The sequence below is a fragment of the Lycorma delicatula genome, chromosome 8 (genome assembly GCF_047948215.1).
Source record: "Lycorma delicatula isolate Av1 chromosome 8, ASM4794821v1, whole genome shotgun sequence".
NCBI classification, from domain to species: Eukaryota; Metazoa; Arthropoda; class Insecta; order Hemiptera; family Fulgoridae; genus Lycorma; species Lycorma delicatula.
In genome coordinates this window covers 50,472,955-50,492,472 of record NC_134462.1, presented here as the reverse complement: position 1 = coordinate 50,492,472, position 19,518 = coordinate 50,472,955, and the positions used below count along the sequence as shown (strand labels likewise).

Below are 19,518 nucleotides of genomic sequence, written 5' to 3'. Positions count from 1 at the left end.
CAACATTTTAATTAAATTAACAGAAAAAACTATGAATCCATTATCTTTTGAATAATTTATTAATCAATTAGCTGAAAAAGAAAGAAATTTAAAAAAATATATAATAATAAAATAACAAAAACTTGAATGAAAAAGAATGCGGTTTCAAATTTACACCACGATAACCTGCACGTGATAGAATTCAAATGATGTTGGAAGTAAAGAGAACAGTAGGATATTTATTTCAAATTTAAAATACAATGCCGGCAAAACCAATTTCCTTCTGGACAAAGAATTTCTTTTCTTTGTACATTTATATATGTCACCTTTTCTTTTTTTTGATTCTCTTAAAAAAACAGTAGAGGGTTAAATTAGCCCAAACAAAAAATCTCAAGAACAAGAAGATTAGTGAGAAAGTTAAATAAAAAAATTTATATAATAATAAAAAAAGTACTTTTTTTTATATTACAGGCAAGATAGACCACGTAGTTTACTTAAATACCCAACCTAAATGTGGGAACTAAAACATCCAGACGGCGGTTAAATGATGGTGACAGAAACACACATACACACACGCGCACGTACATCTGTGAAGATAGACTGCCACATATTGTCTACTTCTATCATTCCACGTACATCAATTCAATGTACATGTATTAGTTCACGTGAGATGCATTTTTAATTAAAAATTATGTTAAATTTTTAGTGCTTTTTTCTGTTTAATATTATTGTTTGAATATATTAGCTGTTAATACTCATAATAATTCATTAACAGTTAAATGTAGCCGGTGCTTTTAAAGTTTTTAAACCATACTATGCTTTTAATATTACTGATTAATATCTTCAGACGTATTTTTTTTATTTAAAATAATAAAATTTGCATTAATAAAAGCAGATATAACATCTTATCCGATTTCACTTTACATCATCACGGAAAAAAACAACAAACATACATATATTATGAAAAAATCCCAGTTAAGAAATACAAAGATATTTCTTTTTAAACAAAGATGAGAATAATACTGATTAAATGAACATAACCCTTAATCGGGATTTGAACGTGAATTATTCTAAATATCAGTAAGTATCGTTACGTTGTATCATACAATATGGTATGTATCATGTAATATGGTATATGGTATGTATATCATACAATATGTATAGGAGCATGTTATTTTATAGAACAAAATCAGAAAAAAAGAAGTATATATTTTTAATAATTTTTCGAAAAGCAAAAAGATTTCATTAGAAGTAGCCTGGAAAATCAACTGGTACAATAGCGATTCACGAAGAATGTAACAAACTTTCAGAGCATATTCTACTGGTGAAAGCAAAGAAGAAAGTTCACAAACATAGGTTCGGAAACGCTTCGTTAAAGAGTGTCGGCTGTTGAAAGATTTCGCCCCAACTTCTGCGCCTTCGGTAAAATTAAACCAGATGTAATTCTTGGAACCCAAATTAAGGGGTAGATTTAGTGATTTTATATGAAATTGATCTGAAATTTTTTTTTAAATTCCCAGGTCTGAATTTTTAGTAGGTTTTGAAAAATTTGGGGTAAAGGAAAGGATTATGTTCGAAAAAACAATGTTTTATGTTTGGCGTAAAATAAAATTGTTAACTGGGTAACAAACACAAAAAAAGTTTGTAAAGAATATGATTTTGAATAAAATGGTACGAATAAAATTCACAGAAAAAGAACAAACAAACAGAATAAATAAAACCAACTTATAAACAATTAAATAAATTTCTTAGATAGAGTTCACATCCCTCATTTGGACAACTTACGATACCTAGGATTTGAAAAAACAACGTGAGAGGAAAGAGGAAATAATTAAATAATAAGCTTAGATGTTTGAAATGGTTAATAGGAAGAAGGTCCATGTTACCATTAAATAAATTTTTGTTGTACAAGGCGATTTTAAAGCTAATATGGGCATACGGGATATAACTTTAGGGTACGGCAAGCAATAGCAATAATATCAACATCATCCAAAAGTTCTAGAACAAAGTTCTGAGGAACATTTCGGAGGCGCCATGGTTTGCGAAGAACAAGGAGAGCTCACGATTACATAGGGATGTCATCTATTTGTGAAGAAATCCACAGACTAAGTTCAAAGTATATACGTAAGCTTAACACGCACGAACCTTTTGAAAGGTCTGTTAACCTTTTAGATAATAATGAAGATGTGAGATGACTAAAGAGGCTGCATGTATTGGATCTAGAGGCTGTTGTGCGTGGAATATCATCCTTTTGTTACTGAAATCTTTGTTGATATTATTTTAATTTAATAATACACATTCTTTTATTTCGTTCGTGGTTTTGACTGTTTCTTATACGTTACCAGTGAATAATTGTTATATTTTTTTCTCATGTACGAGATTTGTGACAATTTTTCATCCTTATACGTAGTACAAGGAAGTATTGTAATCGCCAAAAATTTCGGTTTTTTCAGATTTCAACAGAAATATCCATTGTGATAATCGCTGAATCCATTTTGGGTAGTCTCGGCGTGATGTCTGTACGTACATCGTACGTACGTATGTATGTCGCTTAACTTAAAAACAGTGTTTTTCAAATGTTAAGAGTTATTTATTGTTTGTTTGGTACTACAGATCTTTATCTAAATACATATACCCTACTTCTTTATGATATGAAATGAATCACAAAACATTAACACGATTTACTTACTGTGATGATATTACTCACAAAACTGTGTGCTACATGACCGCTACAACCGATGAAGATTCACTATTCAATAAAGCTCCAATAGGAATCAAATTGGAGAGTTATGAACTTCAATGGTATTAAAAGAAAGGACATTTAAAATACCGGAAACGTTATCGTACCCTATAATAATAATAATTTTATTGATAACAAATGTCATTTAGCTAAAATAAATAACCCCTAATTAATTTGATGATTGTATTTAATTAATAATAATATCTAATCAAATTTTTTGAAATTAATTAAAATTATAAAAATTCAAGATAGTTTAATTCACACGAATTGACAAAGTAACCGGTCTACAAGACAAAGCAAAAAAAAATAATAATAATAAATAAAAAGATGCCAGATTTTAAGAAAAAAAAAAACACAACACGGCAAAAATATTTATTCACGTAATCAATAAAAGATATATATATATATATATATATAAAAAAAAAAAAATAGGTTACAATTTTGTTACCTTTATTCGGAATAAAACGGCATTAATTTTTTATATTTTTTTTTTTAGTAAAACGATTGCTAATTAAAAATTCTATCTTAGTGTATCTACATTGAACTTTTTTCTTCGTTTTTTTTGTACATTCTTATCGATAATGAAACAAAAACTTGTACTGATATTGTAAGTCTGTATTTAAAATATATATTAAATTATAAAGAGTTGAATAACAAGTTAAAGAATTAAATTTATTCTATTTAACCCGTATATAATTTATTTTTTTTTAAATATCTTATTAGTAATGACATAACTGTTAAAACTGTAACTGAAGCTTATTACTAATGAAATTCTTTCACAAGAATAAAATTTTTCAAGAAGTTATATAACTTTCAATAATGAATTGGATAATACTAACAGTAAGAAAAAAGAAAAAATTAATTAACAAAATCAGATATAATTTCTACAAAAACAGCATTTTTAAACATGGTACTTTTACTGATTCACACACAACAAACAGGCGAAAAAACAATTCGATTAATAATTAATTAAAGTACGATAAATCAGAGAAAAAAGATGATTAAACTATAAAAACTAAAACCGAAAAAATAGTAGTCAAATTTTCTTCAGATTTTTTTTGAAAACGTCAACATTTACAAACAAAACAGTTAATTAATCCTTAATTAATTTGGTATAAAAATTTTAAAAAAAATAAAAATAAAAAATATTTTAACAATAAAATCTAAAATAAAAAAAAATAAATAAAAAGTGAAAACAGAACCTACATAAAAATTCAGAATAATAATAAAAAAAAACAGAAATTAAAAGAAAAATACAAATTCATGTTCTTAGGCAACAAGATACGTAACACTTATCGATTATAAAGAAATAAGAAATAAATCCAAAAAAATCAAAACACGAAAAAAGCAAAAGGATTAAAGAAAACAGTAAAAAATTCTAAGATGGTTGTGTTTAATTTTTTAGTTTTTAATTTTTAGAACAATTTTTATTTTTATTTTAGATTTTATTGCTAACAATTTTTTTTTTTTTTTTTAATTTTTATCCTCTTTTTGGTTCTCTTCATTTTTTATTTAAATAATTTTAATGGTTATTTTAATTATTTATTTTTTGATTTTCTTGTAATTATTTGATGTTTATTATTTTATTTTTTAATTAAGTTTCCTTTATTTGGATTTCATTTATGGTTACTATGTTAAACCCCTACTTTTGGTTCAATAATTTTTGCGGGTATTATGCTAAAGCTAGGTGGTTATGGTTTTATTCGTTGTTCGGGTTATATTTATTATTTTTTATTTAACTATGGGTATTTTTTTATTATAATTTGTTGATTTGGTAGTATTCTCATTACTAAGTTGTCAGGAAAGTACTGGAAATTACACAATTGTAAAATAAAAATTACTTAGCTAGTATTTTTTTTTTTTTTATTAATGCCAGAAATACAAAATAAAATTTGAAAAACCAAATCATTCTGTAAGGTGCATTAATTATTGCGTAAATTGTTGACGTCGTCTCGAGTGAAGTTTGCATAATTAGTAAATAAAACATACTTGTAAGATTGTTCATTTGTATTCCACCAGTTTCAGCACTCCAAGCGAAGCGGACAGTCTCCTGGGTTTAACTATTTATGATAATATTTACATTATTTATGATAATATTTATATGATTATGGGTGTTTTATGATAAAATAAAATTTATTTTTCTGAAGTTTCCTCAAACTACCGAATTTGAAACTTCGATCCGTTTAGAAAGATGTCGTGTACTGACATGGACTGCACTGAACTGCATCGATAATAATTTCATCAATAACAGCTCGTAATTCACAGATTGTTCGTAGCTGGTGCGAATTCTATGTAGTGAATCTGTTTCCCGAAAATTGTGAAAAGTCGGGCTAATTGTTTTGAGATCTGCGAATCCTGCGATTCGGATAATGTATTTCATATTCTACTGCAACAGCTGTAGCATTACCATTACATATAGCCAAAATGAATACCATATCAGCGTTTTCTTCTGTGGTAAATAAGTACGGCATTATTTCAAAGGCAAACCGATCACATTCAAATTAAAATTCACAGAATATCTTCGCTAACGATAGCACAATTCACAGTACCCGATATAATTAATCCACCTTACAGAATGATTCAAACACTAATACAGTTTTGCGCTTTGTTGATCAGCTGTTTTTATCTTATTGCCAACTTCGAAATAATAATTTTTAAATATTATTATTTAAAAATAATATTTATTTATTTTTATTGATAAATAAAAATAAATAAATTTATTTTTATTTTACAATTTTGCAATAGTGAAAAATTTGTAAAAACAAAATTTACAAAAAACTAGAAATTACACAATTAAAATATAAATAATTACACAATAAATAAATAAATGAGTAAAAATTAATTACATAATAGTTTTTTTTGTTTGCTTAACGACAGAAATATAATATAATATTTGAAAAATTATTATTTCAAAGTTGGCAATAAGATAAAAATAGCTGATGAACAATGCACAATACTGTATTAGTGTTTGAATCATTCTGTAAGGTGCATTAAGTATATCGGGTACTGTGAACTGTGCTGTTGTTAGCGAATTTTACAAAGTAAATTTTTTTTTTACAAATTTTTCACATCTACAAAAAAGATTTTGATTTTTGTTTACATTAAAGTACTTTCACTTTACTTACAGAGTAAAAAAGTACTTTTCTGACAGAAATCTTTCACTAGCCGTAACTCGCAAACAAAGAATTTGAAGACAATGTTTATATGAAATCTTTCCATTATTTTCACGAGTAGAATAACTCGTTGCACTCTGTATATGTCTATATTTATGTACAGGATTTTCTGGCTCAAATATCTACAAAACTTATTGATCAATTTCAATGAAATTTAGATTTGCTTTAGTATTGTATCTGAAGTTGTAGTGTGAACATTTGATGAAGATTGGTTGTTGTTAATGAGTTACTCTCGGTTTAAGGTTAACAAAAAACTGAGGGTTTGAAAATAACCTCAATTTGAGGTATTTTATCAGTTGGATAGTAGGATTGGGGAGGTAAAAATTAATTTCTTTAATTTTTGAGGTATGAGGATTACAGAAAATTATGCATTTAACATATAGTCTTTTTACAAATATAGGCCTATGTATAAACCTTTGTGGCTCGAGAATCTCCAAAACTAATTGATAAATTTCATTGACATGTAGATATCCTGTAATAGTGAATCTGAAATTGTGCCTGTGGACCTTTTACGACGATTGGTTGAGTCATTCTTCAGTTACGCTCAACTTAAGTTCGGCGGCAGACAACCTCAATCTGAGGTTATGTTGGTTTTGTATTTGTCTATTTTTTATGTGCGCTTATGCAGTGAATCACACTGTTGAGTGAATTTAAACTTGGTAGTTGTGTGTATGATATACTCGTTATTTTTAATTATTTCATCCAATTACCGTTATAATAATTTAATTTTCTTATAAATAAAAAATATATTTTAATATTAAATTAAAAAAAAAAATTATACCTCGTTTAGTCTTCCCATTTAATTTAAGTTTTATCTTATGCAAAAATTATACAATTTTTTTGATTTACTTAAATAAAAAGTTTTTAATATTTTTTATTTAAAATAACATTCTGAATAATAATTTCAGAATGAAATCAGACTAAATATCATTACACTATAATAAATACGTATTAAAAAACAATGGCAAATAATGAAAAAAAAAACATTTTGATCTTAACTATATAACTAAAATTATCTTCCACTGACATTAACTGGAAGAATACGATGAGACTACCGATGGTATTTACTGTACAAAATAGAATAATAGTCACCGAAATGGTACGTAGTTTGGTGACGTTGATTATGTATATAAATTTAAAAGATACATATATAAAGAGCAGAACTGTAAACCTTTACATTTTTTAAACTATGTTAAAAAATTCAATTACAGAAGAAATTTCACCTAACAGTCGAACCATTACGAGATAATATCAAAATCTTTCGAAACATGTATGCAATTTTTTTAATCAAAAAAAAATTCTTGTAATATAGTATTTTAATATTTTGGTTTTCCTATTTTATTACTACGTATAAATAATTTGCCATTTTATTTTCTTAAAGTGCTGTACCCTGGGGCATTTATATAATTAAGACCGGTTGGTCAATACCTGTTTTGTAAAAAAAATCAGTGGTCGATGAAAAAATAAAAATCTTTATCAAGTTAACATCCTTCTGTCGGAGACAGGTAAAAAATTTAAATAATAATAATATTACAAATATGTGAAATTAAAAAAAAAATTGTTAAAATTCCTAACAATATTTTGTATTTTTTAAAGTATAGATTACCAAGTTATTAAATTAATAAAAAATAAAATACAATCCTGAACTTACCAATAAGTTAATACAAATTTTTATTCAACCTAGTAATGGGTAATCTGTACATTCTGGTTTACCTAAAATAAAACAAAACAGAATTTACTTGATAAATCAATCATTAACAAAATCAGTATATGATATATACCAATAAACGGTTGTGTATTGAATTACACAAAGGTTTTGATTGAAAAAAAAAGTATATGAATTCATTCTAATAAGATAAATTAATACGAAGTATTATAGGTTAAAATATAAATTAAATTTAAACTTTAGATTTGTAATTTGACGTTTAAAAAAGCTTACAATAAAGTTGTAATACTTTTCTGGTACTGGTTATTTATTCTTATACAGTGGAAAAATAAATTATACAAGAAAATATATCAAAAAAACTTTTTAAAATTCCAAAAATCGATATATTTAAATTTTTATCGGCTCCTGCTCCAATAATGGCTGCAAAGTATTTTTTTGTCACTTGCACTACTACTGTTCCTAAGAAAACATAAAAATAAATTCGGTTAAAAAATATGCAATAAATAAAAGATAGCTTTTGTCGATTTTTGGTGAGAGGGAATTTGGGGCAACTTTTGACGTGAAACGTCTTTATAATCGCACTAAAACATACGGATACCAGAACAGAAATTAGTAGCGTAAGGAAAAGATCTACATCGTCCTGCCTCAATAACTCCCTAACTATTGGTCTCAGAGACGTAAATGCGGTGTCATTTTATAACTTACATGGTCAGCTTATCGATACGACTGAGTTTGCGACACTGGTACATGGGTTGGCGGGGAGGGGACACAGTGCAGATGGGCCAAAACTGGCGCTCTCGCTCATTTCCATTCAGTGTAGCTCAAGGCTTAAGACGTAATAGCGCGATGATTCGTGTGTTTGTGTTTAGAGTTTTTCGAGATAGACCGATTTAAGTAATAATAGGTGTATTTTGAACAATATTTATGTGTAAAAAAATTAAAATAAACGTGTAAAAAAGTACAAAAATTCAATATGAAAGCCAGCCGGAAATATAAATTACGCATATTGTTGGAAAGGGGTGGTTATGGGCCATGCACAGGTACCCCAATGTTCGGTGCGCGAGCGAGACTGTTTTGGGGAACGTCGCAAAGTGGCACGGCACGCGCTCAGTGAACGACGTGGACGGCAAGAGCACCACTACCGCTACTGTACCCAAACTAATGTACATAACGAGTGAAGATAACAACCAAACATACGTCGAAGACGTCCCCAGGCTGACGGATTTCAACATCAGTCGAATTGATGCGATGCAGGAACATTGGCGTGCAGCGGACAAACGCTTCAAAATGGTATTTGAAAAAATCCGTTTGGTCTACCTTGCAGCGTTAAGGTCATTGGTCAGCGTTGACAGACCGACCGATTTGTCTGTAGAGTTGGCCAGAAGAAGGAACTAAAATTTTACACTAGAGACTTTCAGTTTTGTTCAAAAATACGATGGTGGCTCTCTCACTGAACTCTACAGATAAGTTAGTCGGTCTGTAGCTCGGAGGAACTTCATCCAAGATCCGTAACGTCACATTAAAGTAACGGCCGTGCGCCCCGACACAGACCCACCCGATTTTATTTTTTAAATGGTAACATAAGCATGCAAGAATGTACTGTGCTTAATATAAAGTGGAGTTACGTTTGGAAAATTTTGAGAAAATTGATCCCAAAATATTACCAACAAATCACCTCATATACACTAATCTCTGTACATAATTTTATCAAAATCGGTTTATCCAGTCAAACGTTATTAAGCTTTACGTCAACATACGTATTTAAATGCGTTCAAACATTATCCACCACTTTGTTTTTTGAGGTCCCTGGATCATGAAACATCGAAAAATGAGAAAAAACCTTACCCCATTTTTTTTCTGATTACCATAATTTCCTTCTTGTAGCATAGCTCCTATAGCTATGCTGCCAGAAATATAAAAATGTTATGTATGCACAGAGCTATGGACACATAACATTTAGATAACTGTGGCATTAAAACGCTTTCAATAACGTAAAATTTCTAGCCAATCACATATCTGTTTATTTAAGTAATCTAGATCAAACCCAATAAAACAAATCTGAATGAAGAGAATGAATCGTAATATCTTTACTATTGTGATAACACATCCTTTCCGCTTAGTATCAAATTTAATGAGTTGTAAATGTCACTATGGTGATGATAACGCGTCCCCTTAGTGGAGTAAGCCCTTGTGGCTTTGTTTAAGTATTTCCAAATGGCACACAATTTTGAGGATGTTTGACTATGAAACCTTACCATATTATCAAGAATTTCCTTATTAACTAAAGTACCAGAAATGTATTGTCCCCGCTTTAGGTAAAGTTAACCGATTTCTCATATTACCGCGGATGGAATTGACACTTTATTGGAGAAATGTAGTAAAATCACTCAATAAAATATAATCATTTGTCACATTCGGATAAATGTTTCACTTTTCAACCGTTTCTAATCTTTTTAATTCGTTCCTTCCCAGAAAGAAACAGAAATAACAGAAGAAAAGGAAATAACAGAAGGAAGAAGGAAACAAAAGGATAACAGAATTTCTGTTTTGTTTTGAGGTATGTGTGTTTTGAAAGAGGCAGGTTTTTCTAAGTAACCCACCGGGTTTGTCTTACCAAATCAGCTGATTTGGAAGTCGAGAGTTCCAGCGTTCAAGTCCTAGTAAAGTCAGTTATTTATGGATGGATTTGAGCACTAGATCGTGGATACAGGTGTTCTTTGGTGGTTGGGTTTCAATTAACCACACATCTCAGGAATGGTCAAACTGAGACTGTACAAGACAACACTTCATTTACACTCAATACATATCATCCTCATTCATCCTCCGAAGTATTATCTCAACGGTAATTACCGGAGGCTAAACAGGAAAAAAAAGAAAGGTTTTTCTAAGTACCTACCCGGATGCTCGTAGTATACTGACTAGTGGTTTTCAAAAATCCCATTCATGTCGAGTAATATAAGGTTTCATAATGCACACATACTCATAATGATTATGCTTTAAAGGTAATCCCCTCTGCAATCCACCTTAAACTACCTTCCGTCAACTGCTATCAATTGAAATTTTCCTAAATTACCAAGATAATGGGCTAGATGTAGCCCATATGGGTAAGATAATGAGTTAAGATACGGGCCAGTTATGTTGCGGTATGTTATGTGACTGCTTTATTACGTCATTCATATCTAGAATATAATTTTTCCAATCCACTCGTAAACATGCTAATTTTTTTTTAATTTCTTCATATTTACTGAATATGTCAGAGCAATTTTATTATTGTTATTATTATTATTATTATTTATTACCAAGGCTGATATTGTTAGTGTTTGGGTCATTAACTCAAACCCCTAAAATTGGGATTTCACGGACAAAAAAAATCATACCTCCTTTAATAGGCACAGTATCGAATCGGTTTAAAGTGGTCGTTAGTTCTTTAAACATTTCCTAAAACCATTGTAACAATTTTTATAGGACCAACCCTTACGGCAAGAGATGACCAAAATGTTGCTAGAATTGTAAGAAGATGGGGCTAGTCGTATGCTAAACATGCGAAACTTTTTTTCACATGCAACCATTGTCGTATTGAGTAAATTTGAAATTTTTCTTAACTTTAAGGTGAAAATCTTTTTTATCCCCTATTTAGCACCGGTGAAATCTACATCCGCATTCCAGCAGGCCGAAAGGGATTTTTTTTTAATTAATCTAGTACAAATTATCCGTTTTTAATCATTTTTACCGGCCACAAAATAACGAATAAAAAATTTGGTTTATCTGAAATTGATATTTTTATTTGAAAGCCGTCATTTGTTTCTATAAATTCTAGAAGGTTGAAATTTTCACTTAAATTTTTTTTTACCTTCGTTAAAAGGTCTGTAATGTTTCAATAGAATCGGTGGGGGAATGGGCAAGTGATACTAAATCAAAAACGTATACCTCTCTTCGTGGGACACACGATATATAAAAAAGTAAGAAAACTAAAATCTCTTTGTTATTAATTAACTAATTAAAACTTACTATATTCATAAATATTAAGTTCAAATAAACGAACTCTCACAACCGGAAATAATTTTTATTTAATGATTATTTGTTCCCGATGAGTATAATATGTTCGTACAAGTATATCCGGTCACCAATTTTAACATTCAAAACCGTAACCAATCAATTTCGATTAAACCGAATGTTTTTATAACCGAGTTGTAATAATATTGTTATTTGAATTAACCGGCTTGCCAAGGTTAGCGTAGAATATTACAACTCTATCAACATATTCACTGTTTATAATTCGGTTTGGTTGCCATTTCCATACAGTTTAATTACATAACCGATACGGCCAATTAAATATTTTTAGCGTAGATATAATACATAGACTGTTGCTAAACGAGTAGAGTAATAATTTATTAGCCATAAAATTCTCCCACCACTATGCGGTTATGTAAGTTTAATCCAGCAATATATTCATTCTGCTCCAATAATTTTAAGGTTAAAATACTGTGATTACAATTTGTGGTTTAAAAAATTTTAGTAGAAAATAAATGAAAAAATTTTAAAGCTGCTAAATGATATCATAGAAAAAAAGATTTACAAAACATTAAATAGATAAAATTATAAAAAGTTGTAGCTCTAACTGGTTGTTAATGAACAAACGTGTTTCATTCTGGTTAAAAGAATATTGAGATGCTCAATATAAAAACGAAACGCGTCTGTTCATTAACAACCAGTTACGGCTATCTTATAAATGGATTTTATTTGTTAAAATTATTTAATTTTTTGTTCAAATATAAATTTAAGTTATGGAATTATTTTTAAAATTTTATAGATAATTTTTTTTAAACAACCACCGGATTTTTTTTTTTTGAGCCATCAATCATTTCAATGATTTGATATTATTCTCCATTACTTTAGTTCTTGTTTTACTTAATTTTTTAACTTTATAATTACTAATTCCTTCATCTATATTTATATATTTATTTTTTTTTTACATTCCTATCTTTGTTTTTCTGCCCAATTTGATCTTCTGTAATTAAATTATGTAAACGTTAAAAGGTTTGAATATAAGGACCATCAATCCAGTTCCTTTCTTTAGAAAACTCAGCTACAAACTTCTATTCCTTTTTTTTTAGTTTTAAGAGCTTAAAAATTCATATTTTATCAACTATCTACTTAATTTTTAGTATTCTGCTTTAACATTACATTTAAATGTTTCTATAATTTTTCATTCTGCTTTACGTTTCGCTTCCATAAAGCCACTATTTTCAAACAATTAATTTAAGATTTTTCTATTTCTCAAATCTATTTTTAATATTGGCAGATTTCAGGTTTCTTTTTTGCATAAAAACATTCATCTCTCACTTTTTTATTTATCTATTATCCTTTCTATCATATTTCATGAAATTAAATTTTAGTTTTTTTTTTTAATTTCTTTCCTAATAATAAATCAATACCGTTCAGAATTTTACTTTTTGGTAACCACATGGCACGCTATTCTAAACTATATATAATAGAGTCAACAGCTATAATTTTTTAATAAAGGTAAATTACATGACGGTTACTTATCTGTTATCGATAGGTTTATCATTCAAATATCACAAAGTAGGCAGATAGCTAAGTTTCAAGTATTTTTTTAATAAAAATTCTCAAGACTATCAGTTAAACAACGTTAAAGATTTAAAGTTCAAAAAGCTTCTAAAGTCACGTACACTTATCTCAAGTACAGATTACTACAAACAATAACGTTACCACGCATCTGTATACTATAAAAATAATCTAATAGCAAGATTCATTGTTGGTTTAAATGCAATAAGTAACATGAAACCACAATTCTTACTGTAAATAAAACCTGTTAGAGATCAATCTATCATATTTTTATATATAAATATTAATAAATAAACAGATAAACATTTTAAAGTAATTTAATAAATATTACCTTTTAATTATTATGAATTAATTAAATTTAAAAGAAAAAATTGGAAAACATTTCCGAAGAAAAACAGCACTTCTGTACGTATATTAAAAATATATTTAAAAAAATAAATAGAATGATATAAAAAAAACTAAAAAAAAATTTTTCAAAAAAGTTGACATTCTAATACGATAAATAGAAAATGTAATTAAAATAATGAAAACAAGTATAAATGTCTTTAATTATATTTAATTGGAACTAATGTCAATTGGATATTTACAATAAAAACAGATTTGACAACTACAACACAGAATTAATGTATTATTCATTAGGTAATTAAATTAAATAAATAACTAAATACCATTATAACACACATTCTAATGAAATTAAGCAAATTACACATGCAATAAAAATAGCAAAATTTTATTTACTTTTTAACTGATGTTGTTTGACAATACAAAGGCAAAATTAAGATGAAATTTTATTTTTTTAGTTTATGGAAATTCAAATGTACAAGAGGTATAATTTATTTATGTGATACTTTATTAATTCAAAGCTTATAATTTTTTAATTCATTATAATTCACTCTTCTTGTGAAAAATAAGCTTTAATAAATAAATCCAATTAAAAAATCATACTAAAAAATAATACTGAATTTTTAAAGTCAAGGTTATATTAAAAATATTACCACTGACTAAACCATTAATTTGGCGCAATAAGTCAAAATTTAAAGAATAACAAAATTAAATTATTTTAAATAAATTTTTATTTTTTTATAAAAATAATGTTATTTCATATTTTTTTATTTGTATTTATAATATGGAATTTTCTTTTAAGAAAATTACTCGTATGAAAAACCTCGATTAAAAAAATGTAAAAACGAGAAATGTGGGTCATAAATTTTTTTTTCTTGTTTTTTTTTTATAAGGTGAGGTAGAGTAATCCTATTTACAGACAGCGTGTTGGACTCGCTAACTTTAAATCGTGTCATAAAGAGAACCTTGAGAAATAAGATGAGGAAGAATACTCTTCTGATATTCAACTGAGAAATTTCAGTTCCTTCTTGCCTTTTTAAAAACGAAACGTGGGGGATGACAACTGCACATAAATAATGACTGCAAGCAGTACAAATGCGTTTAAGAAATGCTTAAGGTCACCGGCAGGTTGTACACGAATTGAAAAAAGGGAGAAACTCACAGATTCGAAAAGAATTTGGTGTAAATGAACACTGAATACGAAAGTTGAAGAATATCAGAATCAGTGATTGGATCATGAACAACGAATGGCGGAATCTAAGATGCCCAGAAGATTTTATACTATCGATCAATAGGGGTGAGAAATGTGGGACGACCGAGGAAGAGATGGCAGGATCAATTCAGAGTATAGGATAGCGTAACAGGCAGACAGAGAGAAAATAACAACAAACAATTTAAAAACATCTTCAATTCGTCTATGCGAAAATTGAAATTTTTAATTAAAAATTCTGTTACCAGGAAAAAATTACAACGGATTCACCGAAAGAACTTCTTTTTTCTTTCTCTTTTACTTCTTCTTCTTTATGTGCTATGTCCATTATTAAACTTAGAAACTATTTAGGCAATTACTTTGTCTATGCTGATCGGAATAAAGAGCTGATTGATCTGGAAAATCACTGCCTTCAAATCTTCAACCGTGAAATTTTTCTTCGACTTGGATCTTAGATTTCCATGATTTTCCTTTGACATGTAATACATAAACGATATTTCTCTGGATGTCTCAGCACATGTACAAAATACTTTTCCTCTTAACATTCTTAACTACCTTGATGCTAAGATCTTACGTTTGAGTTCATCATCGTTGTGAAATTTATTTTTCCAACTAAATTTAAGCAACTATTAATAGATATTCAAAGCCTTCAATTTTTTTAACGATGCTTTTGGTAAAGCCCAAGACTCAAAACCATACAGTAGCTTAAAAAAGATCTATTAATATACAATTCTCTTCCACAAAATTTGGCAAAATAGGACTTTAAAAATTCTCAGAAATGATCTGGTTATTTTAATTTATTCTTTATTCCCCGATCACGAGAAGTTTTTATATTATCGACCAATAGGGGTGAGAGAGATGGGAATACATGACAGAAAAGAAGAAAAACAACAAACAATTGAATTATCCAGGTATATAAATCTTGATTCTCGAGCATGTAGAATGTTACCAATAAAAAAAAAATGTTTCTCCGATTAAAAAAGACAATGAAATTTTTTTTTTAATTCGATTTCTTTATGTTCTATCAGCTGAAAATTGAAATAAGATGGAAAGTGATAAATGGTTCCAGATTTTTTACTAGAGAAAAAATTCAATTTGAAATAAATAAGGTTAAAAAACACAGAAATTAAGACAAATCCAAATTTATACATATCAGGAAAGGAATTAATCAGTATTACAAAAAATGTATGAATTATGATAAAATTTTAATTTAAAAAAAAAATCGTGATTAAAAAAGTCAGGATGGCAAGAAATGTAATCTTTTTTTTAATATGGTGTTATAGCCGAATATTGATAATTAGATAAGCTAATAAAATATGACGTTAATAAAATATTTAATACAGCTGTATTAAAAGTAAATAACCATTGTCCTTCAAAGACCTAAACAATTTACTTAGGGTAACAAGTGGTTGTTAGATTGAAAGTTTAACTTTTGCTTTCACTACATTAAAGCCTAGAATTATTTTTCTCTTAGATAAAATCTGTATATTCTACTATAATTTACTACTGAAAGATTTTTATCATAAAAATAAATATATTTGTAAGTGTTATTTTACCTACGTTTAGTTAACTAAACAATTTTTACTATTATAAATAAATTTATTAATAAATATAATGGCAAACCTCATATTATAAATGACTATTTTGTCCTAAGTGGCAAAATAAAAAAGTAAACTACACCTTATTTTACAAAACAAAAACAGAATTACAATAAAAAAAAATTATGATTTACACGCATAAATTATAATAAATTTATAATATTTATTTCCATATATATTCTTAATTAATCACTTTCTATCTTGAGGATCAATAATGGAAAATAATTTTAAAAATCCTTATTTATTACAATTAATCAAAAAAAAATTCCATACACCATAGCATAAAAAATAGTTCGTGACACGATTGTAATGAACATAAAATAATGAACATATCTGATATAATCTTCTTGAAAAGAGGAAGTTCCGTTTGAAATCTTTGTGGGGAAAAACATAAATTCAGAGAGAAACACATAGGATTTGGGCATATGTGTGCCTATCATCTTTTAAAAAGATTCAATACTAATTAATGACTCGCTTACAAAATCTAAAATTTTATCTTTTAAAAATTATTTGTAATTAATGACTTTTTATTTTTTACAGAAAATGGTTGGATATACATGTCATAAAAGCTAACTTACACAACTACACCAAATGACGATAAAAAGTAATAATTTGAAGTGATAGATTGAGTGGGTAAGTAGTTTTTTTTTATTTATTCGTATTATTAAATTTATTTAATAATTATTAAAAAAATCCATCTCAGGATTGAACAATATATATTTGAGAGGCTGAAAAGCTCAAAAACGGTATTGAAATAATATATACTAAAATTTAGCTGTACGCATGAATGCTGTTCTGTTGCCCAAAAGAAAAATATCACCTCCTGTAGCTAATACTTAATGACACCAAGAGATTATTGTTTTCATTTTTTAAATATCTAATTTCAGTAAAATTGTTTCAACAAATTCATAAACATAATTGATAAATATACTACAATGACGTAAGCACTACCAAAGCTTAATAATCAAAATAGAGATTATTTTTTCAATATTTTATATTTCCTCTAAGATTATCATGATAACTCCGAAACACGTCACCTACGAATGTTGTAGTGACAGTAGTGAAAACCACTTTTAGAACTATGAGAAATCTATAAAGTATGATAAAAATAATTTGATTGAAATCTAATATATTAATTTAAATGAAGAAATACATGAACAACTACGCACCTATACTTTTTTTGTTATATAATTAAATCTGATTATTTATTATAGAAATTACTATGGCTCCCGCAGCTGATTCCGTTATATTTACATATTTCAGAGTTGATCTATGATAAGATTAGGAAGAATCAATATAGTGGCTACCATAGTAACTTTTATGAATCAACAATATTACACTTTTTTTACATTTATTTACATTTACGTGTAGACTTAGATAAAATTAAAATATTACGGGTAAACTTAGAATTAAAATATTTTATTTTATATTTTTCGTAAAGTTATATAACTAACTGAATTCCATAGCCTAAACAGTAAACATTATTTTAAATAAATATTTTAACAACTATCATTTAATCTTCATTACTTTAAATCAATGATTCCCAAACTGTGCGCCGCGTCCTCTTCACAGGGGCGCTGCGAAATATTGTAAAAGCTTCATAATTAATTGAACCAAGACATTTATAATTATTAATTTAATGTTAATAAATTAACAAAATAATGAAGATGAACGAGTTTTATTTATTTTTATCTCTTACTTACGAAGAGTTTTACTTTTACTTAGGGTAGAGCGCCAAAAAAAAAAAAAAATAAATAAAATGTTAATTGAAAAAGAGCGCCATGACTTGCAAAAGTTTGGGAACCATTTGCTTTAAATAACCTGCTATTTATTTATTTTTCTAAGATTTATTGTAGGGTTCTACTACGCGGTTTCTCAACTGTTTGTTTTGTTGTTAAACTGTTATCTACGTTCTCTTAAGAATAGAGTACAGTCAGATCAATTTCTTATAATTATTATAATCATATCTAGGCCTTGTATAATAATTGCAAGGATTTTCTGTACCGTTCCACTTATAAGGTCTATTAAAATTAAATATTAATTAACTGAAATTAATTGCATGAAATATTTCTTATTTATACTCATCTTCTAGCGTAAAATAATGTTAGTAATTACTTGATATTTCGTTGTATATTAAAGAATAGTTTTCAATTATTTAGGCCTGTAGGTTGTAAATATGTAAAGAATTTAGTTACTATTATAATACCGAAGCTTTCAGCGATACTCTTCTTATGAATTTGATATTGGGCAGTAAACGGAAAGCCGAAGGTAAAACCAAGGCGAGAGAAAATAGAGTCATTATGACGGGAGACAGAGAGAGAGTAAGCAAGAAAGTGTGAGAGAAAGATAGAACGAGTGAGGTTAGGTGATTGACATTCCTTGACCTTGAATGAGGAGTCGAGCCCCCCATGCGGTTTTCTACTACGTTTTGCTTTTATGCTGCAGCGTCAGCAGTAACAGCAATTCCTTCTTCTTCTATAGTGTTATTATGTTGCATAAATCTCATACATCTGATACTTTCTACTTAAAACACCTCTAATATTAGATTTATATTCCTTTACTTCAATCTACTTCATGCTGTACATAGAATTATTCTATTTTCTTCCTACGTATAAAATACAAATACAGCAAGAAAATTAAATAAAATGTATAACACTAGTCTTTTTTTGTATCCCAAAGAAAATACAAAAATTATATATTTTAAAAAAATCTCATAACAACGAACTCGTAATCAGATATGTTTTACGAGTGTAAAACATAGTTATGTTTTACATAATTTTATCGAAATTTGTAGAACTGAAAATAATTTTACGGGAATTTTTGTAATTTTTTTTTTAACTATCAAGAGCAACAAATTCAACTTTAGATAACAGATTTTATTATCATCATGATAATATAGAAAATCTTTTTATTTCAAAAAATCTATATCTTGCTTTAAATTCCAAAATGGAAGCTAGTGGTAATTCTTATCTGTCCAGTTTTAACTAATTTATCTCACAATTTTTTTTTTTAAATCTGATGTGGATACCACATGACTTTCTTGTACGCCTACTAAATTACATATACACATTTTTTTTTAAATGAAAAGTACAGAAAATTTTATATCATTAATAACTTTGATATTTTTCCTTTTTTTATTGTTATTATGGAATTATTACTTATTGTAAAATGTTTTCACAATCAGAGGTTAAGATTAAATCAATATATTTAAATTAAAGAAAAAA

The 19,518-nt window shown here is 27.7% G+C and overlaps 1 protein-coding gene across 3 annotated transcripts in view; it reads left to right on the top strand.

Annotated features, from left to right (window-relative positions):
• Positions 1-19,518, top strand: part of LOC142329286 (uncharacterized) — a 365,502-nt gene that overhangs the window by 194,808 nt on the left and 151,176 nt on the right. For all 3 annotated transcript variants that reach the window (XM_075373729.1, XM_075373730.1, XM_075373731.1), the window contains one exon: positions 16,835-16,927. The gene's annotated coding sequence lies outside the window, so the exon portion shown is untranslated. The remainder of the gene's footprint in view (positions 1-16,834; positions 16,928-19,518) is intronic.